Here is a 25236-nt window from a genome sequence, read left to right on the forward strand (position 1 = left end):
AAACCTACTCTAGAGCTAAACCAGCAAACTCTGAGAGCCTGCACTGTGTTTAACTGGCTGAAATACAGTGGGAGATGCAGTTTGTGACATCTTGTTTCCCTGGCTGTGCTCCTGCCTGGACCTCTGGGAACCCCTGTTCCTACCACGTGACACTTTCCATTGCCAGCTGCACAGCATGCTGCCCCATTTGCCTGCTTCTCTTTCTTGTCTCCTGTCCCCCATGAGTCTGTCTTGACTCTGAGTCCAGATACCGCTGCAGTGGCTTATGTCAGGGGGAAAGTGGAGACTGGATCCTGTATCTGGCGGGTCCTGTGCCCCTGGCTGGGAATATCCTGTGTGTCTTCTGTTGCTACCACCCACCCCCTGGGACCTCCAGCAGGATTTGCACAGTAAGAAAGGGCTGACTGTTGAGAAGTTTAGGAGACCTACTGCAAATTAGCAGAATCAAGGTAATTAAGATATTAGTATCTTGTCCATGATGGATGTAAAAAAATTCGTCTTCCATTTCTTTGCCTCTAATTTTTTTTTAAATATTGGTACCTGAGTTAACAACTGTTGCCAATCTTCTTCTTCTTCTCCCCAAAGGCCCCCACTACATAGTTGTATATTCTAGTTGCAGGTCCTTCTGGCACTGCTATGTGGGACTCTGCCTCAGCATGGCCTGATGAGCAGTGCCATGTCTGTACCTGGGATGCAAACTGGTGTAACCCTGGGTCGCCGATGCGAAGTGCACAAACCTAAGCACTCAGCCATAGGGCCTGCCCCCTGCCTCTAATTTTTGTATGTCAATCAGTCATGCATTTTTTCATATTCATTTTAAAGCTTGGTTCCATGTGCATATGATTCAATTAATCTTTATGAGTCATTCACACTTGGATTTGAAAAAGAAGTTGGAAGAATACTTAATATCTTGAAAATATTCTGAAGGTTCCATAAACCATCAGAGCTGTTTTGCTCATGGATTGGGAGCAGAATGAAGGATATCTCGGGGTCCATGTCATGTTACTCAGTTTCTGCTTGTACAGAAAATTGGGGGGTGGCAGTTATTTGGCAAAACGCACCCCTTTATTCTCACCTCCGTATTTAAAATATGGCTTCTCAGTTGTGCAGTGACTGGGACCCAGTTTGGGGAGAGTTTAACGGATTGAGGAGCTTGCTTGGATAGGAATCAACTCATCACCAAAAGGAGGGAGAGAGGGTATCATGGCTATGGATCAGAGAGAGAACTTTGATAACATGTAATAGGAAATGTTTTCTGTCTTTTGCTAAACTTTTTAAAAAAAGTATGAAGCTTGCTATCTCAGAGAAGGCAATATTTGACAAAAGGGAGATCCATCTTGAAAAATTGCAAATGAATAATAGCTCAAGATTTGAAATTTCCTGGTCAAAACAAATCTGTATAGTAGTTCTAAAAAACATATTCATTTTCAGCTGTAACTGGTGTTCCACTGGCCCTCTTGATGAGGGATCCAGGACATCTGCAAAGTCTCTCAAATGAGCCTGGGTGTGGGTCTCCAAGGAGCTCGTGAACAGGTTCACCCAATACCACTTGACCTCGCCATTTTCTCCCTCTCTTTCCATCCATCGGTCCACTTTCTTGTTCTGATGCATTTCAAAGTAAGCTTCAGACATCAGTGCTTTTCATCCTGGTGCAGACCATGGACCAGAATTCAATATTTGTTTACATACTTTTTTACACTCTCAGTTGTACTGCCCTGAATGTTGATGCTGTACGGAGTTTTAAGAGAAAGCAGCTTATTTTGGTTTTACCCACAGCCCTCTCTTCTCAGGAATCAGACATAAATCCCTGGGGTGCTGGAGCAGAGACAAATCAAAATGAAAGAATTGTGTTTTCTCTTCAGCAATCAAGATGCTGCTACTAGGTAAGCTTGTCTTTCTCTCTCTCTCTGGGTAGGATGAGTCCTTTCTTCTGTGGTTCCCCGACCTCTCAGAAAAACAGAACCTAGAAGTTCCTTCCTCACCAGCCTTCAGACTTGAGGATTCCTGGTGGCAACTGTGGTGGCTACTCCTGCTGGAGTCACTGCCACGTGCCCCAGGAGTAGAGGGGAGATTTTGAAGGTCCTCACGCACCCAGAGCTGGAGTTTATTAGGTGGATGAGTATTGCTCAAAGAAAAGGTAGAAAATTTAGTGGGGATTGGAATAAGAAATGACCTGGTCACTCAGAGGTGACTGGGACACACTCAGAAGCAGCATCTGTCATAATCATAATCAGGGCTAAGATGTGCTGAGCACTCATGACACGCCAGACCCTGGGCTGAGAGCTTGCTGTATGTGTCTACGTAACTTCACTATGTCCTAACTAGTAACAGTCAATACTATCCCCTTTACCGGGACAAGATGAGTTGATGATCATGAGCTTTACAGCTATGGTAAGGATATCTATCTATCTATCTATCTATCTAAACCTAGCCGGGGGGGCGGCTTGTCAGGAAAGATTTTTCTGGCAGCGGGGTGGGTGTTTTAAAATGTAGGTTTTATTATTATTCAGGTACAATGAGACCTACAGATCAGGAGACGATGACCATTGAAAAGATAGTTAGTTATACTCACAGATCCCAAGAGGAGGGGGGAGATGACACCATGCAGGGCCATGCAGAGAAGCACCAGCGTCAGCCAGGAGGCAGAGAGAAGGAGGGGAAAACATGGGCAAGAGCTTTTACTGTGGTTTCTGTGGGAAGGAACAGGTGAGGCAGGGCAAACAGGCTCAGGATCGCCTGGTTTAAATACTTCCAGTGGGCTCCGAGTGTAGGAGCTGTCCCTGGTTGTCTGGAACCCAGACAGGGGACAGAGGACAGGGGAATAGTGGCCCTGAGTGTGAGAGCCTGATAGAGAGGGTGGGCATGGGGGTGAGTTCTGGATTGGTCAGTTCTAACATGAAAGTTGCACTCACAGTTATTTCTAGGAATTTACTATCTCTAGGAATAGACTAACCCTGGGAGGGGCAGACCTCCAGAGCCAGCAAGGCGGCAGATGCCAAAATATCAGAGATGTGACTAAGTGGCATGGAGTGGGAAGCACCCATCAAGTGAAGGTGAATGTGAATGTTTTCTCTCGGTGATGTGACCCCCGGCTCCCTGTGGTTCCCAGGGAGCTATCAATCAGCAAGTTCCTGGCCATTTGGGGAATCTAGATTTGAGGCCTTGAACCAAACTCCAAAGCCTCATGGGACCCAAGTGAGACCGTCAGACTCCCTCTTACAGATCACAGGGAAGTGGACTCCCATATCTGCCACTGGCCACTACCCTTGGGTTACCAGGTGCTCCAGCTCCTGCTGGACTCGCAGTCTGCTGATCCTCAAAGGGGGTGCTGTGGACTGGGAACAGCACATGATCCCCCAGTTAGGGGCCTCCTTTGTAGCCCTGCTTCCCAGCAGCAAAGCACCTTCTGCTTTCCTGCTCCTTGATGCCTCGCAGCTCTCTCCACTGAATGTCAAGGTTTAGGGGCAGATGGAGCCAGGTCCCACATCAGTGATTCCTATCAACTTGTTGGTGTGTGTGCGTGTGTGAGTATGAGGGGGGATCTACAGCCTAGTCAGAAATTACGATTCTTTCTTGCCAGGGAGATGCAGTAGAGAGACAAAAATGTGGCCAACACTGGAGCAGAGAGGGGAGAGCATGGTTAGAAGACGACTCTGAGCCCAAGAGCAGTTTCTGTACAGTTGCAACTTCCCGATCCTTGAAGACCAAACTTGCGACTTGCCATTTGAGCCTGAAGGGGTTTCTAGTTTTCCTCCTTGTCACCTGACTTTTAGCCCTTTTCCTGTCCTTCGTCAGCCTTCTCCATAGTGTGGAAAAGGGAGATGAAAGATGAAATGTAAATTGCTCAATCCTGGTATTTTAATTGAGAAGCTTAGGAGAAATATCCAGATTTCTCGTGAAGTTCCATTTTCTGTGTTATTCATCCCCACAGAATCATGAAAGTTTTGCTAGGCTGGATGATGACAGAACTGAAGAATGATGAAGCCAGAAAGAGGCCCTGGAGATAATCTAATCCAGTTCTTCCATTTGGAAAAGGTTAGCGATCCTCTTCGAATGCTCTTGCCACATTGCGTCATATCTGTCTGTCCCTTGCACTAGACCATGAGCCCACGATCATGTGTGATGCATCCTGTTTCCTCAGAGTTGCACTGTGCCTGGCACATGGAAGATATAACAAAAGTTTGTTTGTTTGGGCCAGCCCTGGTGGCCTAATGGTTAGGTTCGGCACCACTCCACCTCGGTAGCCTGGGTTTGGTTCCTGGTTGCAGACCTACACCACTTGTCTGTCAGTGGCCATGCTGTGGAGGCAGCTCACATTCAAAAAGAGGAAGATTGGCAGTGGATGTTAGCTCAGGGCAAATCTTCCTCAGCAAAAAAAAAAAAAAAAAAGTTTGTTGAGTAAATGAGTGAATCATTGGCCAAGCTCACACATCTAATCCAAGGCAGAACACAAAGCGGAGGCCAAATCATCTCATTCCATGCATGGCTTTCTGTCCATTATGCACATGGCTTCAGTAATATTTCATTTGATTAAATTCTGAAATTGCTCTGGGGTTAAGGTTTATGAGGCCCAATCTCTGACCGCCTTCCTGAGGAGCAGAGGTGGTACTCAGAATAGGGTTAGTGAAACACCAGGAACCACTCTGACCCTCAGAATAGCTCTGGCATAATGGAGAGATCTGGGTTTGAGACCTGTCTCTGTCATTTCCTAGCTGGTTGCCTTGGGCAAATCACTTAACCTTGCTGAGCCTCCATTTTCTCACCTATAAATGGGAGAGTAGTTCTGATCCTACCAGTCTCCCAGAGCTGCTGTGAAGTCCAAACATGGCCTTGAGTAGGATAGCCTTTTGTAAGGAGAGGTGCCTGGCCTGCATGGAGGTTTAGAACCTCAAGTGGGCAGATACACAGAAGGGAGCTCAGGGCTGAGCTGCCCTCGATGTGGTGGTCACTGTGCTCTGCCCTTGTCCTGCCTTGAAAGGCTCTCCTGTGTGCAGGTGAGAGTGGAGTCTAGGTGGTCACTGTGATGTATGTGCATTATTTGGGGGAGATGGAGGAACCAGGAACCCCAAGGTGGCTGAGGAGGTCAGAGGAGAGGAGAGAAGGGAAGCTCATCTGGGTGGAGGGGGTCCCTGTAACAGCCTGAGGAGTCTGCGCACATCCCATGGCGATGGGGCAGGGAGGACAAAGCCAGCCTTTCTCACGACATTGGACAGCAAGCAGGAGAGCACAGGCCAGGCCTCAAGGTTGTGCCTTCCCTCATCCCTTGGAGGTATGTCACAGCTCTGTTGGCAAAAGCTGGTAAAATACTGCTCATAGGGGGCTGGCCTGGTGCCATAACCCTTAAGTTTGCGTGCTCCACTTCAGCGATCCAGGGTTCACTGGTTTGGATCCCAGGTGCAGGCATACATACCACTCATCAAGCCATGCTGTGGCAGGTGTCTCACATATAAAATAGAGGAAAATGGGCACAGATGTTAGCTCAGGGCCAATCTTCCTCAGCAAAAAGAGAAGATTGGTGGCAAATATTAGCTCAGAGCTAACCTTCCTCAAAAGAAAAAAGTTACTGCTTATAGGCAAAGAAGTCACACATTCAAGACTAAGTGTATCTAGCAAGAAATTAAAAATGGAAGTAGGTTTTTGAGTCCCAAAAAATCCTACATAATGTTAAAATAATAGGCCTATTAGTCAAGAGGGTTAAAAAAGAAAAAGGAATCAGGCAAGCCTGCTGTTGGAATTCATACAGACCAAACAATGGGCCATTGTCTGAACAGTGAACTTTTTAGCTGGTTCCTTGATTGGGTTGTTGGCGCAACATGCGTCTGAGTGAAGAAAGCTGTTCAGAGATCTCAGAGCCATTGCCAAACAGTGGAGCCATGGAGCAGATTCCTCAGATTGCTGAGCATCATGGTGCCGTTGGAAGTGGGCTGTGGGGGTCAGGGAGTGGAGGTGGGGAGGCATGAGCGTCTTTCTGTGCACTCGACAGCCCCCATGGCTAGTCTTGGCAGGCTGCAGATTTACGAGAGAAACACCGACTTACAATCTGCAGCCATCAACAGTGATTATCTGAAGTTGGCCATCTCTCAGGGTTAGAGGGTGGAGGGATTCTATTTTAATAAGCTTTCCAAAGCATTTATTTAGAAAGAGAAGAAAGATCACAGCAGGAATGCTCTCATTAAGCTATCAGCCAATCTGGGCGGAATGGAAGGAAATCTTTAAAACAACAGTTAGACATACACACAGTAGTTTTTACCTTCAGTTGTGAATTTTTTTTTTATTAATGTTATGATAGATTACAACCTTGTGAGATTTCAGTTGTACATTATTGTTAGTCATGTTGTGGGTACACCACTTCCCCCTCCGTGCCCTCCCCCCACCCCCCTTTTCCCTGGTAACCACCGATCAGATCTCCTTATCAATATACTAATTTCCACCTATGAGTGGAGTCATATAGAGTTCGTCTTTCTCTGACTGGCTTATTTCGCTTAACATAATACCCTCGAGGTCCATCCACGTTGCTGCGAATGGGCCAATTTTGTCTTTTTTTATGGCTGAGTAGTATTCCATTGTGTATATATACCACATCTTCTTTATCCAATCATCAGTTTCTGGGCATGTAGGTTGGTTCCACATCTTGGCTATTGTAAATAATGCTGCGATGAACATAGGGGTGCAAGGGACTCTTGGGATTTCTGATTTCAGGTTCTTAGGATAGATATCCAGTAATGGGATGGCTGGGTCATAGGGTATTTCTATTTTTAACTTTTTGAGAAATCTCCATACTGTTTTCCATAGTGGCTGTACCAGTTTGCATTCCCGCCAACAGTGTATGAGGGTTCCTTTTTCTCCACAACCTCTCCAACATTTGTCGCTCTTGGTTTTGGATGTTTTTGCCAATCTAACAGGTGTAAGGTGATATCTTAGTGTAGTTTTGATTTGCATTTCCTTGATGATTAGCGATGATGAACATCTTTTCATGTGTCTATTGGCCATATTTATATCTTCTTTTGAGAAATGTCTGTTCATGTCCTCTGCCCATTTTTTGATCGGGTTGTTTGTTTTTTTGTTGTTAAGCCGTGTGAGTTCTTTGTATATTATGGAGATTAACCCTTTGTCGGATAAGTGGCTTGTGAATATTTTTTCCCAATTAGTGAGCTGTTTTTTTGTTTCAATCCTGTTTTCCCTTGCCTTGAAGAAGCTCTTTAGTCTGATGAAGTCCCATTTGTTTATTCTTTCTATTGTTTCCCTCAACTGAGGAGTTATAGTGTCCAAAAAGATTCTTTTGAAATTGATGTCAAAGAGTGTACTGCCTATATTCTCTTCTAGAAGACTTATTGTTTCAGGCCTAATCTTTAGGTCTTTGATCCATTTGAGTTATTTTGGTGTGTGGTGAAAAAGAATGGTCAATTTTCAATCTTTTGCATGTGGCTGTCCAGTTTTCCCAGCACCATTTGTTGAAGAGACTTTCTTTTCTCCATTGTAGGCCCTCTGCTCCTTTGTGGAAGATTAGCTGTCCATAGATGAATGGTTTTTATCTCTGGGCTTTCAATTCTGTTACATTGATCTGTGGACCTGTTTTTGTACCAGTACCATGCTATTTTGATCACTGTAGCTTTGTAGTATGTTTTGAAATCGGGGATTGTGATTCCTCCGGCTTTGTTTTTCTTGCTCAGGATTGCTTTAGCAATTCGTGGTCTTTTGTTGCCCCATGTGAATTTTAGGATTCTTTGTTCAATTTCTGTAAAGAATGTTCTTGGGATTCTGATTGGGATAGCATTGAATCTGTAGATTGCTTTAGGAAGTATGGACATTTTAACTATGTTTATTCTTCCAATCCATGTGCATGGAATGTCTTTCCATCTCTTTATGTCGTCGTCAATTTCTTTCAAGAAAGTCTTGTAGTTTTCATTGTATAGATCCTTCACTTCCTTGGTTAAGTTTATCCCAAGGTATTTTATTCTTTTCATTGCGATTGTGAATGGGATTGAGTTCTTGAGTTCTTTTTCTGTTAGTTCATTGTTAGTGTATAGAAATGCTACTGATTTATGTATGTTGATTTTATACCCTGCTACTTTGCTGTAGTTGTTGATTATTTCTAATAGTTTTTCTATGGATTCTTTGGGGTTTTCTATATATAAGATCATGTCGTCTGCAAACAGCGAGAGTTTTACTTCTTCATTACCCATTTGGATTCCTTTTATTTCTTTTTCCTGCCGAATTGCTCTGGCCAACACCTCCAGTACTGTGTTGAATAGGAGTGGTGAAAGTGGGCACCCTTGTCTTGTTCCTGTCCTCAGAGGGATGGCTTTCAGTTTTTGTCCATTGAGTATGACGATGTTGGCTGTGGGTTTGTCATATATGGCCTTTATTATGTTGAGGTACTTTCCTTCTATACCTATTTTATTGAGGGTTTTTATCATAAATGGGTGTTGGATCTTGTCGAATGCTTTCTCTGCATCTATTGAGATGATCATGTGGTTTTTGTTTTTCATTTTGTTGATGTAGTGTATCACGTTGATTGACTTGCGGATGTTGAACCATCCCTGTGTCCCTGGTATAAATCCCACTTGATCATGGTGTATAATCTTTTTGATGTATTGCTGTATTCGGTTTGCCAGAATTTTGTTGAGGATTTTTGCATCTACGTTCATCAGTGATATCGGCCTGTAGTTCTCCTTCTTTGTGTTGTCCTTGTCAGGTTTGGGGATCAGAGTGATGTTGGCTTCATAGAATGCGTTAGGGAGTACTCCATCTTCCTCAATTTTCTGGAATAGTTTGAGAAGAATAGGTATTAAATCTTCTTTGAATGTTTGGTAGAATTCTCCAGAGAAGCCATCTGGTCCTGGACTCTTATTTTTGGGGAGGTTTTTGATTACCATTTCTATTTCCTTACTTGTGATTGGCCTATTCAGATTCTCATTTCTTCCTGATTCAGTTTGGGGAGGTTGTAGGAGTCTAGGAAGTTGTCCATTTCTTCTAGGTTGTTCAATTTGTTGGCATATAGTTTTTCATAGTATTCTCTTATGATCCCTTGTATTTCATTGGTATCTGTTGTGATTTCTCCTCTCTCATTCCTAATTTTATTTATTTGAGATTTCTCTCTTCTTTTCTTGGTGAGTCTGGCTAAAGGTTTGTTGATAGTGTTAATTTTTTCGATGAACCAACTCTTTGTTTCATTGATCCTTTCTACTGTCTTTTTTGTTTCAATATCGTTTATTTCTGCTCTTATTTTTATTATTTCCCTCCTTCTACTGACTCTGGGCTTTGTTTGTTCTTCTTTTTCTAGTTCTGTTAGGTATCATTTGAGGTTGCTTATGTGAGCTTTCTCTTGTTTAGTGAGGTGAGCCTGTATTGCAATGAATTTCCCTCTTAGGACTGCTTTTGCTGCATCCCAAATGATTTGGTATGTCGTGTTCTCATTTTCATTTGTCTCCAGATAATGTTTGATTTCTTCTTTAATTCCTTCAATAATCCATTGTTTGTTCAGAAGCGTGTTGTTTAGTCTCCACATTTTTGCACCTTTCTCTGCTTTTTTCTTGTAGTTGATTTCTAGTTTCATAGCATTATGATCAGAAAAGATGCTTGATATTATTTCAACTCTCTTGGATTTATTGATGCTTGCTTTGTTTCACAAAATATGGTCAATCCTTGAGAATGTTCCATGTGCACTTGAGAAGAATGTGTAACCTGCTGTTTTTGGATGAAGTGTTCTATATATATCTATTAAGTCCATCTGGTCTAATTTTTCATTTAATTCTATTATTTCCTTGTTGATTTTCTGTCTGGATGTTCTGTCCATTGGTGTTAATGGTGTGTTGAGGTTCCCTACTATTATTGTATTGTTGTTAATGTCTTCTTTTAGTTCTGTTAAGAGTTGCTTTACAAATTTTGGTGCTCCTGTGTTGGGTGCGTATATATTTATAAGTGTTATGTCTTCTTGGTGGAGAGTCCCTTTTATCATTATATACTGTCCCTCTTTGTCTTTCTTTATCTGTTTTGCTTTGAAGTCTACCTTGTCTGATATTAGTATAGCGACACCTGCTTTCTTTTGTTCATTATTAGCTTGGAGTATTTTCTCCATCCCTTCACTCTGAGTTTGTGTTTGTCTTTGGGGCTGAGGTGTGTTTCCTGGAGGCAGAATATTGTTGGGTCTTGTTCTTTGATCCATCCTGCCACTCTGTGTCTTTTGATTGGGGAGTTCAATCCATTTACATTTAGAGTGATTATTGAGATGTGGGGGCCTACCACTGCCATTTTATGTCTTGTTTTCCAGTTTTCTTCAATTTCCTTTGTTTCTCGTCCCATGGTTTAATCTGTTCTGATGAAGAGCTGCTACTCTCTGTTGTTGTCCTTCTACTTATCTCCTCTGCTCTTGGTTTTGTAGCCCCTTTCCTTTTTTTGATTTTTCAGGAATGAGGGTTTTCCTGAGGATTTCCTGAAGAGGAAGTTTTGTGGCAATGAACTCCCTTAATTTTTGTTTATCTGGGAAAGTTTTTATTTCTCCATTGTATTTGAAGGATATTTTCGCTGGGTAGAGAATTCTCGGCTGTAGGTTTTTGTCCTTCAGATTTTTGAATATATCATTCCACTCTCTTCTAGCCTGTGAAGTTTCTGCTGAGAAATCTGCTGATAGCCTGATGGGGGTTCCTTTGTAGGTTAGTTTCTTCTGCCTGGCTGTCCTTAGTATTTTCCCCTTGTCGTTGACTTTTGCTAGCTTCACTACTATATGCCGTGGGGTTGGTCTTCTTGCATTGATAAAGTTTGGAGATCTTTTGGCTTCTGTCACCTGAATATCCATCTCTCTCACCAGATTTGGGAAGTTTTCAGCCATTATTTCTTTGAATAGGCTTTCTGCCCCTTTCTCCTTCTCTTCTCCGTCTGGTATACCTATAATCCTTATGTTGCATCTCCTAATTGTGTCTGATAATTCTCGGAGAGTTTCTTCATTTCTTTTTAGTCTTACTTCTCTCTCCTCCTCTGCCTGCAGCATTTCTATATTCCCATCTTCCAAATTGCCAATTCTTTCCTCCATATTATCGGCCCTACTGTTCAGTGCATCTAGATTTTTCTTAATCTCCTCTATTGTGTTCTTCATTTCCAGTATTTCTGTTTGGTTCTTCTTTATAGTATCAAACTCTTTTGTGACATAGCTCCTGAACTCGTTGAGTTGTCTATCTGAATTCTCTCTTAACTCATTGAGTATTTTAATGATGGCTGTTTTGAAGTCATCGTCATTTAGGTTATATATTTCATTTTCTTTGGGATTGTTTTCTGTGTATTTGTTATTTTCCTTCTGTTCTGGAGATTTAATGTATTTTTTCATATTGCTTGATGTTGTAGATTTGTGCCTCCGCACAGAGATAGAGTTTAGTTGCTCCTTCCACTTGTCTCTGCTGCTGTGGTGGGGGAGCAGCTGTTTATACTGCACCAACCAGGAACCCTATCCATAGTTGCTAACTTGGCCTGGGCCCCTCCTCGTAGTCACAGTGGTCCTTTGGATTCCCTCTTCTGCCGTGGGGGCCATCACGGGGGCGCTTCAGGCTGCTGGTGCCTACTGTTGCAGCCCACCTAGATATGCTCCCTCCTTGGGGTCTGCAACGGTGTTATGAGCTTTTCCGGCAGCCAGGGGTAGGATCACTTATATTTGCCGCTCTGTCACTGTCGGCACCCACAAAATCTCACTTGTCCACTATGGGTCGCAGCAGAGATATTGGCATATTCTACAGTCTGTGGTTAGCTCACCTAGCTATGCTACTTTTGTCCCAGGGTCTTCCAGCCTTGTGGCTGCCGGATGGGTGCTCTCTACTAGTGCTGTGCAGAGGCTTTCGCTGAGGCTGCTGTGAGCCTGTAGGGTTTCCCCCTAAGCTACGGAACCAGGTCACTGGAACTCCACCCAGCCCCAGTCCTGTTCTCCAGGAACTCGGGGAGCCCTTTGCCCTGTCTGGGGGATAGCCAGAGATCCTGATTTCAGTGGTAGCTGGTTGGCTGCTGTCCTGCCTGATATTCTCCTCTCCAGGACCCTCCTGGTGTTGTGGATGCTGGGAGGAGCCCCTCCGCTAATGGCAGATGGAGAGATTTGTCTGCTGCCCCGGCAGAACTCTGGAGCTTCCCCCCTAGACTGTGGAGCTGGCCGCTGGAGCTCCACCCAGCTCCAGTCCTTACTGAGATCTCTGGCAATCCCGTGCCCTGCCAGGCCGGCAGTGGCAGTTGGGGGTCACTGCACCCTCTGGGATTCTCTCCCGGACTTTCCTGGCATTGTGAATGCTGGGCGTGGCCCCTCCGCTAATGGCAGACAGAGAGTTTTGTCTGTTGCCCGGGCGGAACTCTGGAGCTTCTCCCCCGGGTCACGGAGTCAGCCGCTGGAGCTCCACCCAGCCCCAGTCCTCTCCGAGATCTCCGGCAATCCCTTGCCCCACTGTGCAGGCAGTGGCAGCCGGGGGGGCCGCTGCGCCCTCTGTGATTCTCTCTGGGACCCTCCGGGTGCCGTGGACACCAGGTGGGATCTCCCCACCAATGGCAGGGCGAGACTCTCCCCATGGGCTCAGGTGTGTAACTCTGGAGTTTCCCTCTGCGTTTAGGAGTAATTGCGGGAGGTTTAGGTAGGGCTCTGGTCACCTGTTTCCGCCGTCGCTCCTCTGGTGTGTGCTCGCTCCTGCCCTAGGTGTGTGTTGATCTTCTGGGGGCGTCTGTTGGAAGAAAGCCACTTGCAGGTACTAGGCTGTTCGGTCGGGGTCGGAGAGTTTTCACCTATCTCCACCTCCTCCCAGAGGGAAGTCCGTCCGCCTTCTGATGTATAGTTGCGTGGGTCTCTCAGACATCCTGAGATGCTATCTGGATATCCTTTGTTAAGTGATGAGTGTCCAAACAATTGTAGACTCGAAGGGGGAGAGGCAAAGAGGACTACTCACGGCGCCATCTTGGATCTTCTCCTCAGTTGTGAATTTTTAATAATAAATTTCATACTTCTTTGGTAGATGTTTCCCTCAATTATAAACAATTTAAACCCTGACTTAAATGAGGAGAGGGTCAATGCCACTTTGGCATATGCATAAAAATGGAATTATTGACTATTTAGAGAAAAATAAGGCTTTATTTTTGACACATTTTGCCTGCATTTACTAAATTCTTACTTGAGTTTAATAATACTATAACAGGATGAGGGTAGGAAAGAAATTTTGTAATTTCAAAAGTGCTTAATGAACAGAGCCTCACAAATATTTGTAATTAGCACGTTCCCTTCCACAAGACTAAAACTGTTGGCCCATGCCCCCAAAATAGTTTATTGGCTTTCATCTTTGTGAATACCATTAATCTGTTTATAAGCAGCACAAAGAAAACTCAGCCTAATGTGTCAGATTGCTTCTAAATTGGTGGATCTAGTTAATGAGGTGTAACTCAATAATGTCTTCTTTTTAAAATTAACCTTTTGTGTTTAGCCTTTTTGTTTTTCTTGGTCTTTTTTTTTGGTGAGGAAGATTGGCCCTGAGCTAACATCTGTTGCCAATCTTCCTCTTTTTTTTTCTCCCCAAAACCCCAGTACATAGTTGTATATCCTCATTGTAGGTCCTTCTAGTTCTTCTATGGGGGTTGCCTCCACAGCATGGCTTGATGAACAATGTGTAGGATCCGAACCAGTGAACCCAAGGCTGTGAAAGTGGAGCATGCAAACTTAACTACTATGCCACCAGCATGGCCCCTTGTGTTTAGTTTTGACTAAAAATATGTTTTCTGAAAAATTTAAATAATATGATAAAGTCATTATAGAAATGTATATTAAAACAACAAAGTAGGAAGAAAACAGTTACCTCTGTTACCAGACCAAAGTGAGTCCACACCTTGGTGAGTTAAAATCAAAACCCACACCAGAAGTAGTTGCCACACAAAGCAAAATTTTATTTGCAGCTTGCAGCAACTCAAAGGAGACTACAGAGAACAATTACACAAAGTGTGGCCCCCTGAGCAAGGGGAGGTGTATAGCTTTACTTAGGGTAGGGAATAAATACTCAGAAGTGGAAGTTTCATCATTGCATGTAGAGGTGGGTACAAGCTTGAGCATGTGTAGGTTGGCAACATACCTTCACATACATCGTGTTATGCTAATAAGGCTTTAGCTGCCCCTGGGGTGGTGATTCTAGTATTATAATGAGGCAAAGGTTACTTAGGTACAGTTCTCTGCCCATCTGTGCAGGTGTCACTCCTGCAGTTTCTGTCTGGACCAGTTCTGAGATGCTGGATCCAGGGCAGTTGGCATTTAGATCTTCTTCTTGGAACACAGCTGAGACCGACAACCTTAAGACCCCAAAGACATTAGAGAAAGGAACATCTGCATCTTTTAATAAGACAAGAGAATTAGCTCAGACAAGACAAGACAGAAAAGGTCAGAGGCTGTGGCTAGTGACACCTCCTCACCTGTCCTTCAGCTCTATGCCACGCAGAAGTGAGGGATTGTTCTGTCCCTCACTGCTGTCTGTGTTCCTCTTCTCTATCAGTAACACCCAGGTTTACTTTGGGGACTGTCAACCATGGGGTTCACAGCTCAGGACTGGGTTTTGATTATATACTAAGCTCATTAGTTTATATGGCAGATTGTGTTTTCCAAAGATCGTTGTTCTAGAACCTTGTCACCCTTCCATCAAGTGGTAGAGTTTATGTACCCTCCTCTTAAACCTGGGTGGGTTTTTGTGTTTCAACCAATAGTGTAGGGCGAAGTGACACTGTGATTTTCTGAGGCTAGGCCATAAGAATGCCAAATGCTTGCACCTTGTTCTCCCAGGAGGCTGCTGTATAAGCTGTCCGCTATCCTGAGACCTCAATGATGTGGGGAAGCTCAAACTGGTCCAACTGGAAAGACCACATGGAGAGGCCCCAAGACCTCATGAAGAGGGAGATATACCCAACCAGCTCCCAGCACACACCCCCCACCCCATTCCAGCTCCCAGCATCCCCTCTTCTTCCCCCACTGTCCCAGCTCCTAGCACCCACTCTCCCTCCCTCACTGTTCCAGCTCCCAGCACCATCTAACTGCAAATCCACCAGGGGCCCCAAGCCAGAATCACCCAGCTGAGTTTAGCCAAATTCCTAACCCACAGAAACCATGAGAATAATGAGATAATTGTTGTTTTAGTCCCTAAATTTTGGAGTGATTTGCTTTGCAGCAATAGACAACAAGGACAGTATGTCTCATCTCTTTAGCCACAGTGATTGTTGTAGGGCGGGCATGGGACCCAGTCCAGTCTAATCAGTGCAAGCCTTAGCTAAGAATGCCAGAACAGAGATGGTCTCTTCTCCTCTGGGCTTGGTGGCACAAGCAACAGTCTCAGTCAGATGCTGTAGCCATCTGATTCTAGCAAGAGGAGACAGCCTAGGGTGAAACTAACACACAGAGGGAGAAGAGCAGGGAGAGAGATCATAATGACATCATTGGACCCTGAATCAAGCTGCACCTGAAGCTACAATTTGATTTATTCATTACCTACTAGAAGTCATCTACAGTCAAAAGATTTTGGAACTGCAAGTCACCATACAGATGGCAGAATTCAATCCCATTTATGATACCTGAATCTTTCTTATTTTATTCCTGATCTATGACCAGACATTAGAAAACCATCAATGACAGAGAGCTCACCATATGGAGCACCAATTCTATCCCCAAGCAGCTTTAATTGTTGAGCCAAATATGTCCCTCTACAATAGTTTCCATGAGGCAAACTGATATATCTAAGAATACTACATATAAGAAGAATATTTAAGTTTCATCAAGTTCCTTTTTTATTTTTATTTTTTCAATTTCATTGAGATATTGCCATACATCATCGTATAAGTTTAAAGTGTACAGCATAAAGGTTTTACTTACACATACTCTGAAATGATTATCACAATAAGTTTAGTTAATATCCATCATCTCACATAGACACAATAAAAAGAAAAAGAAAAAACCTTTTCCTTGCAATGAGAACTCTTAGGATTTACTTTCTTAACAGCTTTCCTATTTATCATACAACAATGTTAACTGTAGTCATCATGCTGTACTTTATAGCTCTAGTATTTATTAATCTTATAGCTGGAACTTTGTACCTTTTGACTACTCACCTCCAATTCCCCCTCCTTATACCTAGCAAGTTCCTTAAGAAAGAATTTTATGATATTCAAATTGCCAAGATGGAGAGATGTGGGCTGGATGCTGTGACAGTGAGCTGGACTGACAGCTGGTTGAATACTTTCTACTTCAGAGCAGTGATTCATTGATCAACCTAAATCAACATCAAATAGGAGGAGCTGCTAGTCCTTGGTCTGCTTCTCCTGGTATGAAACCAATGGCTTGAATAGGCCACTGAGATCATGATAAATATGTCCATGAGTGGCATGACGCCGGGAGGGAAACTGTTAGATTGGCTGAGAAATCAGTATCCTGAAATATATTGATAGGATAAACAATGAATCCAACAAGATGAAATTTACTAGAAATAAACATAACCTTTTTCCCTTTAGGTTTTCAAAATCAACTGTATCAGTGTGAGAGAAATGGAAAGTGACTCAGTTGAGAGACAACACATTTTTAGAAATTTTACTTGTCAAAAAGACTTGATGCAAGACAAAACGGTCAGGCATCTATCAAAAAAGTTCATGTGCTCTTAGGTGGTATCAGCAGAGGTAGAGTGTTGAAAATAAGGCTGAGAATTCTCTTTTCTCCAAGCTGGTGAGACTTGCCCTGGAGTACAATGCTCACTTTGTGGATGCCACATGTGAAGCGAGAGATTGACAGGCTGGCACATACTTAGAAGCAACCCGGGTATGGTGAGAAAACTGGAAGCCTTATCGTAAGAGACGTGGTTAACAGATGTGGATGTTTGCCTGGAAAGAACTGTGCGATATCTGGGCTTCTGGAAAGTCTGATAAAGTCACTATTATCCTTTGGGGGAAGGCATCCTGGGGAAAGATTCACAATGGCCTGCCAAGTAGGAACTTTAAAGCTAGAGCTTCTAAAATACATTTGCCCAGTCTGCAGTTCTTAATCTGCCCTCCTCAGCTGGGTTGGGAAATCTCTTGAGACGCTGATGGGAGCTCCCGATCCATTCCCCAGAAAAACCACAGAAACGCAATAATTTGCACATTCTTCAGGTTTATGGATCCCTCTGAGGTCCATGCATCCCATGCTGAGAAGCCCTGTTGGAAAGAATAGGCCAAATGGATTGATCCTACAAATTGTCATGTCATCAGAAGGCACACAGGCCCCTGTTATGTTATGTCATTATGTAACATTCCTTGAAATATCCATTCATTGCATTTTCTTTCATATTCTCTTCTCCACAGAAGCAGATATTATAAAGCCATTGCTTGAGATTGCTAACAGTGAAGGGATTGCTTTTTGTGGTTTTATTTCACTTTCTCACCTTCAGAGCAATGCAAAGAACTTTTAAAGCCTTTTCTTTTCGTGGCAATTTTCTTTTATCCTTTCCTCAATATTCTTCATTTTCTTCTCTCTTTCTATTCTCTTCTCTCCCACCTCTCCTTCCCCAACAGGGAAAGAAAGCAGGGATGCGGTGGCAAAGGCATCAAAGGTGGGGGGCATGACTAGAGGGAAATTGGGACTGGCCAGGGGCTCTTCATGCTTCTCTCCTGATCTCTGACCCCTCCTTCCCTTCTCCATGTGCCCTCTGCCCTCTGCTAGTCCCTGTCTTCACCCTAGAATTCTGAAGCTTCTGAGGCACTCAAATAGAAGCTTCTATGCAATAGGCACACTGACTTCATCCTGTGGGAGATTTGGGCATGTGAGGTGGTGGTTCTTCATGTTGGTCTTTTTATGACAAAATTCTGAGCTTTGATAAAATATGCTATGATTTCAATGAAGATTCTACATTAGCTTGATTGTAACAGTTTAGTTAATTGTTCGTCTTGTCTCTACCAATGGATTATAAATTTCTGATAGGCAGAGGCCTCATATACATTAACTTTGTGCCTTTCACAGGAAATTGTTAATGTGGCTGATTTTACTGCCTCTGCTGTGTGCAAACTATTGGCATGTGCTACTCATATAATACAAGATAAAACCAGGTATACATGCAAAGGAAATGCAACCAGGATCTCGAAGAGATATCGGCCCCCTCATGTTCATTGCAGCGTTATTCACAATAATCAAGCCTTGGAAACAACCCCAGTGTCCATCAACAGATGAATGGATAAGGAAGATGTTTACTGTATACATACAATGGAATATTATTCATCCATGAGACAGAAGGAAATCCTCCCATTTGTGACAACATGAATGAACTCTGAGGGCATTTTGCTCAGTGAAATAAGTCAGAGAAAGACAAATACTGTATGATATCACTTATACGTGGAATCTAAAGAAGCTGAACTCATAGAAACAGAGTAGACTGGTGGTTTCCAGGAGTTGGGAGATGGAGGAAATGAGATACTGGTCAAAGGGTACAAACTTCCAGTTATAGGATGAGTAAGTTCTGGAGATCTAATATACAGCATGCTGATTATAGTTAATAACACTGTATTATCTACTTGAAAGTTGTTAAGAGAGTAGATCTTAAATGTTCCCACCACACAAAAGAAATCGTCATTATGTGGTGTGATGGAGATGTCAGTTAATGATATAGTGGTAATCGTGTTGCGACATATAAGTGTATCAAAGCAACATGGTCCACACCTGAAATGTACACAATGTTATATGTCAGTTATATCTCAATAAAGCTGAAACAAACAAAAAAAAAGATAGCACCAGATTACCAGCTCCTGGATAACTGAGTTTTAGGTAATAATTTAGGTTATAGAGTCAACTGCCAGACTGGAGTTGAATTCCTGTGTCAACAGCTACTAGATGTGTAACCTTGGGTGAGTTCCTGGGCCTCTCCGGATCTCAGTTTTCCCATCCATAAAATGGAACTCATAACATATAAAGAGGCTGAGTTAGGGTTAAATGAGCTAATTTATGTAAACCGCTTAGCCCAGTATCTGGCCCATATTAGAAAAATGTTAGTTATTATTATTTTAATGAATGTGGTCTTCCCATACATTTTTGATAGTCTCAAAAATTTTTAGCAGGAAGCAAAATTTGCATTAGACCCGGGCATACCCAGTCCTTTCTTCTGATCGATGCCGCAATGCAAAAGGGAGTCCAATTTCAATGCAAGAAGTAAAAACTCACGGCAATCCTCCAAAATTCCAATTCCCGTGAATATCTTACAAAAAGAAAGTTGAAATGACTGACTGAGCTTATTCAGTTTATTTATTGCCGACTTCTGGATTTTCTTCGTCTTCTGTTGACTAGACGAGCATGTTCCAATTTGTATGGTTGTTTGAAACACTGTTCAGCCTTCATTTCATTTATTAATATCAGGTGCAAGGAAGCAGCCTTAAGCAAATAAAGGGCTCGCTCCTTCCAGTCTCTGAATACATTCCACATTTCAGGTTCATTTTCTTGCCGACATGAGCATGCCCAGTTCTTCTGCTGGACAAGAGCCTCAGTGAGAGAAGTCAGTGGACAGCAGCTGGTATGCCGTGGCCATCCGTCACGGGGTCCAGGGCTTTATCTGATTATAATGCGTGGTGTGTACAGAGGTTTCCAGATCTGCAGCACAGAATCCAAGACAGTCTTTCGCATGAAGGGGAACCTGTAAAACATCATTTGTCTAAGAAAAAAAGAGCGCTCTGACAAGGGTTTGGGTGGGGAAAGTGTTTTCTCTCTGTGTTTGTAACCTGCAGAAACATCCCTGGGCTCTCGGATGGGCTCAGAAAGGGCCTGTCTGGCCTGTGGCAACACTGGCTCCGTTTGGAATGAAACCCACATGGAGAAACGTACAGAGGAAACTATTTGGGAGCGGGAACTGGGTGTGCTTCAGACGTTAAGTCTGCAGAGAAGAATCTGTGCCCTTTTTTTTTTTTTAAAGAAAAACAAGCCCCTGGAAATGAACTTTTAGAGAGATGGTTTATGCAGGAAATCTTCCCAGAAGGGAAAAAAGAAATGGAGTTAAGAAGAAATTCAAATTATACTCCCCATGTACTAGGAACAAAAACGAAGACAGCCGTTGAAAACTGCAAAGTTCACTGAAGCTCAAATAAAGACCTTGGGTGCACTGAGCAGGAACCGAAGGATGGTTGTCCTTTGTGCTGGCCAACGATTTCGGTCTTTCTCTGTAGGTGTGAATTACAGCTCTGGTACAGTGGCCCCCCATTCTCCATGCGGGATATGTTCCAAGACACTCAGGGGATGCCTGAAACCACGGATGGTACCAAACCCCATATATACTGTGCTTTTTCCCATACATACATACCTATGATAAAGTTTAATTTATAAATTAGGCTCAGTAAGAGATTAACAGCAATAACTACTAATAAAATAGAACAATTATGACGATAAACTGTGATAAAAGTTACCATAGATCTTAGCAAGCTCAGCACAAGATTTTTTTTCTTTCCTTAAGGGGGGAACTTTCATTTTTTCGCTTAAAGGAAACAATTTACGGCTTCTCTTTGACATATCCAAACTGTCGCAACACTGCTCTTGCATTTTTGGAGCCATTATTATGTAAAATAAGGGCCACTTGAACACCAGCATTGCAGTGCTGACAGTCGATCTGGTAACCCAGGTGGCTACTAAGTGACTAACGGGCACATAGCGTCTGCAGCGTGGATCCGCCAGACAAAGGGACAATCCACGTCCCGGGTGGGACAGGGCGAGACACTGTGACTGAGAAAATGACATAAGTGAGTAAAGACAGGGACCACTGTGCTGTTTATCTTCCTGCTCACGGCCTCTCTCCTCTTCTCTTTCCCCACACAGACACATCTAAGAGTGAAGGAAGACTAAAATCGAAAGGTGAAGTGGGAGACTGAGCTCCGGGAACACGCAGGCCCTCAGATCCTGGAGCCACGCAGGGGGCGTTCCTGCTGTCTTGGCTGTTCCCTGTGCTGCTCACCGCCCCACCCAGGAGAGGCAGAGAGGCCCAGAGGCTGAGGGCCTGGACCAGCCGGCTGTGAGTCTGGGGTGTTTCCCTCAGTGCACGCAGGACCTTGGGTCAGTTTCTTAACTCTTAGTACCAATGTTTTCTCATTTATCAAATGAAGGTTTCAATGGTACCTCCTTCCTAGGGATGGCATGAAAATCAATTGAATTAATAAAATCAGTACTTCCAACCTTACTTTTGTTATCACCCCAACTCCTCACCCGAGGAAATGTTTTAGATTTTTTTTTGCCTCATTGCTCCGCTTACGAAAATTTCGTCCCACGGATACGCTGCCTATCTGTGCGTGCACTGTTTCTATCCCTGAGTAAGATTGCTTTTGCCATTCCTCCCACCCCGCCCACCCTCTCCAAGAATCGATCATCCTCAGGACTCTATCGAGGGAAGAGAGAAGGCTCTTGAATATTTTTGGACCCCAAAGTGACACATGCCAAGCAGAACTCACTGAGCAGGGTTATTCCCAAGGCCTGGCCGGTGCAAGATCAGCGAATAAAGGAAGTGCATGGGGCTTCGAGGGACAGTAAATGTCTTGCCCCAGGTGCCGTTCAAATGGACTGTGGTGGGAACTGTGCCTCCTGCAGTTGTCAGCCTGGTGATCCCGTGGTGATGGCTGGCACGCTATCACCCCAGCTGCTGCAACTTCCTCTAGTCGCGATCCATCCTTGCATGTCAGGAACCTGGTGTCAGACTGTCATCCCCACCAGCCTCTGGACACCATGCATGGGAGGTGGGGCTCTCCGTCTGGGGACAGATTGTCCTCTCCAGCACCATTTCCCTCACATCCTGGTTTAGTCTCCTTGCTACTCTTCCAAGAAGCTGAGTTCTCTGTGGTCTTAAGGTGAAGGTTCTAGAAATAGAATAGTGATGATGATGCATACATCACAATACTGTGCTGGAAACAAAGTACCCCACACATTTGTTTGGACACAGGGACAAAAATAACCAATTATCATCATATATGCCACATGATTTTATTTATTTATTTTTTTGGTGAGGAAGATTGGCCCAGAGCTAACATCTATTGCCAATCTTCCTCTTTTTGCTTGAGGAAGATTGTCGCTGAGCTAACATCTGTGCCAGTCTTCCTCTATTTTATGCGGGGTGCCACCACAGCATGGCTTGATGAGCGATGTGTAGGTCCACATCTGGGATCCAAACCAGTGAACCCCAGGCCACTGAAGCAGAGCGCGCAAACTTAACCACTACGGGCCAGCCCCTGTCACAAGATATTAAAAGCAGAAGTGGCCAACCAATTTAGTTAAAACTGATTGAAGAGGTATGTGTGTGTGAATGTGTGTGGGGTGTGTGTGTAAAGTCACAAATTCAAAACATGCTCGCTCTCGCCCTAGGCTGCATTTGCGTTGCTTCCTCTCAGAGCATTTGGAAGAGCCCACATCAGTCACTGGGAGGAGGGACTTGTTGAAAGGACTTCCTGGGCTCCCCCCACCCCTACTGCACTGGAATCTCTGAAGTGGGGCCCAGAAATCTGGAGTTTCAGGAACATCCTGAGGGAATCCTTTTGCAAACTCAAGTTGACGGTCATTGGCTTGAAGATGCCCAAATAATTTGGTCAATTCAGTGACAGCATCAAATCCAATTATTTGCTACGTCACACAGAGAAAACAGTTCACTTGTCCATTTGCTCTAGAAATGCTTCAGCACCCACATATGACCTTATGCACCTTCTGCGAGTTACAAAGCATTGTGAACCCTTAATGCACTCAACGTTTCAGAGACAAGATGAGACAAAATTGTCGAGCGAGTGACAGCTCTTTTCACCTCCCGGGGAGGAGTCCCCTCCACCAGGAGCAGCAGTCCCAGATGTCAACCTCCTCGTGGTTTAGGGTGGCCAAGAAAGACACAACCCATGCAGATAGATTGTGCTTTACTCACATGGAAGAGGCAAAGCAAGGCCAGCCTCAGTAGCGGGCCTTGGTCCCCATGGCTAACGGCCAATGCAGCACTGAGGGATTTCCAGAATCCCTCCTGGAATTAACTCAGGGAAGGTGGCATTTGAGTAGGTCCTTGGAGGATGGAAGGTAGAGCCTGGGATGGAAGGGAGCTCATAGGAAGGAGTCTGAGACCCTGACGCTAACTGGCTAAGCCCAGAGTGTGCGTGGGGAGCTGGGAAAGCCCGCCTGGAGGGTTAGCAGGAGTAGAATGGGGAGGGCCTTGGGATCCTGCTAAGAGCTGGGGGCAAAGCATGGAGAAGTTGAGGGCTGTTGGGACATTGTTATGAGCTGAATTGTGTCCCCCCAAGAGACACGCTGAAGTCCTAACCCCCTATACCTGTGAGGTGACCTGATTTGGAAATAGGGTCTTTGCAGGTGAAATCAAGTTAAGATGAGGTCATTAGAGTGGACTCTAATCCATGTGACTGATATCCTTTGAAGAAGAGGGGGAGACGCAGAGACAGACACGCACAGATGGAAGAACACACATGTGAAGTCACCATGTGACAACGGAGGTCGGAGGGATGCGTCAGCAAGCCAAGGACACCAAGGACTGCCAGGAGCCCCAGAATGAAGAGGAAGGCAGGAGCAGATCCTCCCTCTAGAGCCTTCAAGAGATGTGGCCTTGCTGACACCTTGATTTTGGACTTCTGGCTTCCAGAACCGTGAGAGAATACATTTCTATTGTTTCAGCTGCCCAGTACTTTGTAAATATGACCACGGGAGATGAATACAGAGATGCTGGTTAAGTTCATCCCTTTGAAACGGGCCTATTCCAATGCCATGTGTGTGTCAGGTGCCCTGGCAGAGGCTGTGTTCTGCAGCTGCAGGAGCAGATGTCGTCCACCACGTTAGTACCTCTCGTAACAGCAGAAAACCTGCTCACGAGGCAATTATGGCCGTGACGTCTACTGCTCTCTTCCCGAAGTATCTGTGAGAAGTCACATGTATGTGCATGTACAGTGAAACCTGTCGATCACACGTCCTTCAGTAGCAAATGGTGTTCTGAAGGCCTGGCCCAACGCTCAGCACCCAGTGCTCCCATTTACAGTGACTTCCCGCTTACAGTCTCTTTCGAAGTCTCTAGGAAGATGGAGTTAAAAACTCACATTGAGTACATCCTAAGGAAAACACATTCATAAAAGACCTGTGTTCAACTGAAAACAAGACTCAGAGTAACGGATCAAAACATAGCCTAAAAATGCCTCTCTAATTCGTTGCAAGTGGTTGGTGTGTTTGCGGGGAGCTCTGCATGGGGGCCTAAGCTATGAACCTATTGCAAATTCAGATATGGCTGAGCAACTCTCGCAAAGTTCAGAACAAGGAGCGGAAACCAAAATGGGCTACCTCTTGAAAAAGGGGAATTTAGTATAAGTATGTGTGTTTTTGGTGAAGAAGATTGGCCCTGAGCTAACATCTGTTGCCAATCTTCCTCTTTTTTTTTCCTCCCCAAATCCCCAGTACATAGTTGTATATCCTAGTTGTAGGTCATTCTGGTTCTTCTGTGTGAGATGCCGCCACTGCATGGCTTGATGAGCGGCGTGTAGGTCTGTGTCCAGGAGCTGAACTGGTGAACACCATGCCACTGAAGTGGAATGCACAAACTTAACCACTCAGCCACGGGGCTGGTACAAGAATTTATTATAAATATACAAGCAGTGCTAGACTCGTGCAAAAGATAGACCAAGAAGATGCTTGAGCACCAGCAAAGCAGAAACAAATTTTTTTAAAAAAAGAATCTGATCCGCAATTTTTAAAAAATAAAGTAGTTAGGCGCAAATCATAATTTACAGAGCTTCCTTTGGCTTGTAGTTGAGCACTGTTTTTATTTTTAGTGACTTATGCAGGGGTAGAGAGGACTCAGTCTTCTCTGGTTTCTCACAAGGGGTTAGTGTGGCCCAGATTCTGGGATGTGCCATAGGATTGAGGCTGGCAATGCAGCTGGGTGAAGGAGGGCTGGCAGCCAGCACCGCAGGCCTTCCAAGGAGGGCCCTTTCCCCGTGGGGTTTGTGTGTCTACGCGGCTGTCCTGGCCACCTGTCCTCAGCTGCTCGGGCAGGAGTGGGGGAAGATGCTCATCCTCATTCACACAGCACAATTCTCCCGCGTGGCTTCTCTCTCCCTCTCACACACGTAGTTCCAGTCTTAATTCTAAATAGACAGAGGAATCTTTCCCTGCTGGGTCAGGCCCACCACCGGTTTGGTGAACCCCAGCCAGAGCGGTCGGGATGTGTAATATACAGGAGCAAAGACAGCGTGGCAGATAGGACTACAGATTTGGGAGTTGGACTTCATGGGCTCTGATTCTGACTCCAC

At 44.3% G+C, this 25236-nt stretch overlaps 1 long non-coding RNA gene across 1 annotated transcript; it reads left to right on the forward strand.

Moving 5' to 3' along the window:
• The first annotated feature begins 1594 nt into the window (after positions 1–1594).
• On the forward strand, positions 1595–21156 carry LOC139046373 (uncharacterized). The gene is made up of 3 exons (XR_011506399.1): positions 1595–1883; positions 3932–4035; positions 20789–21156. It is a non-coding gene; the product is annotated as an uncharacterized lncRNA (long non-coding RNA).
• The last annotated feature ends 4080 nt before the right edge of the window (positions 21157–25236 follow it).

Source organism: Equus asinus, chromosome 1, assembly GCF_041296235.1.
Source record: "Equus asinus isolate D_3611 breed Donkey chromosome 1, EquAss-T2T_v2, whole genome shotgun sequence".
NCBI classification, from domain to species: Eukaryota; Metazoa; Chordata; class Mammalia; order Perissodactyla; family Equidae; genus Equus; species Equus asinus.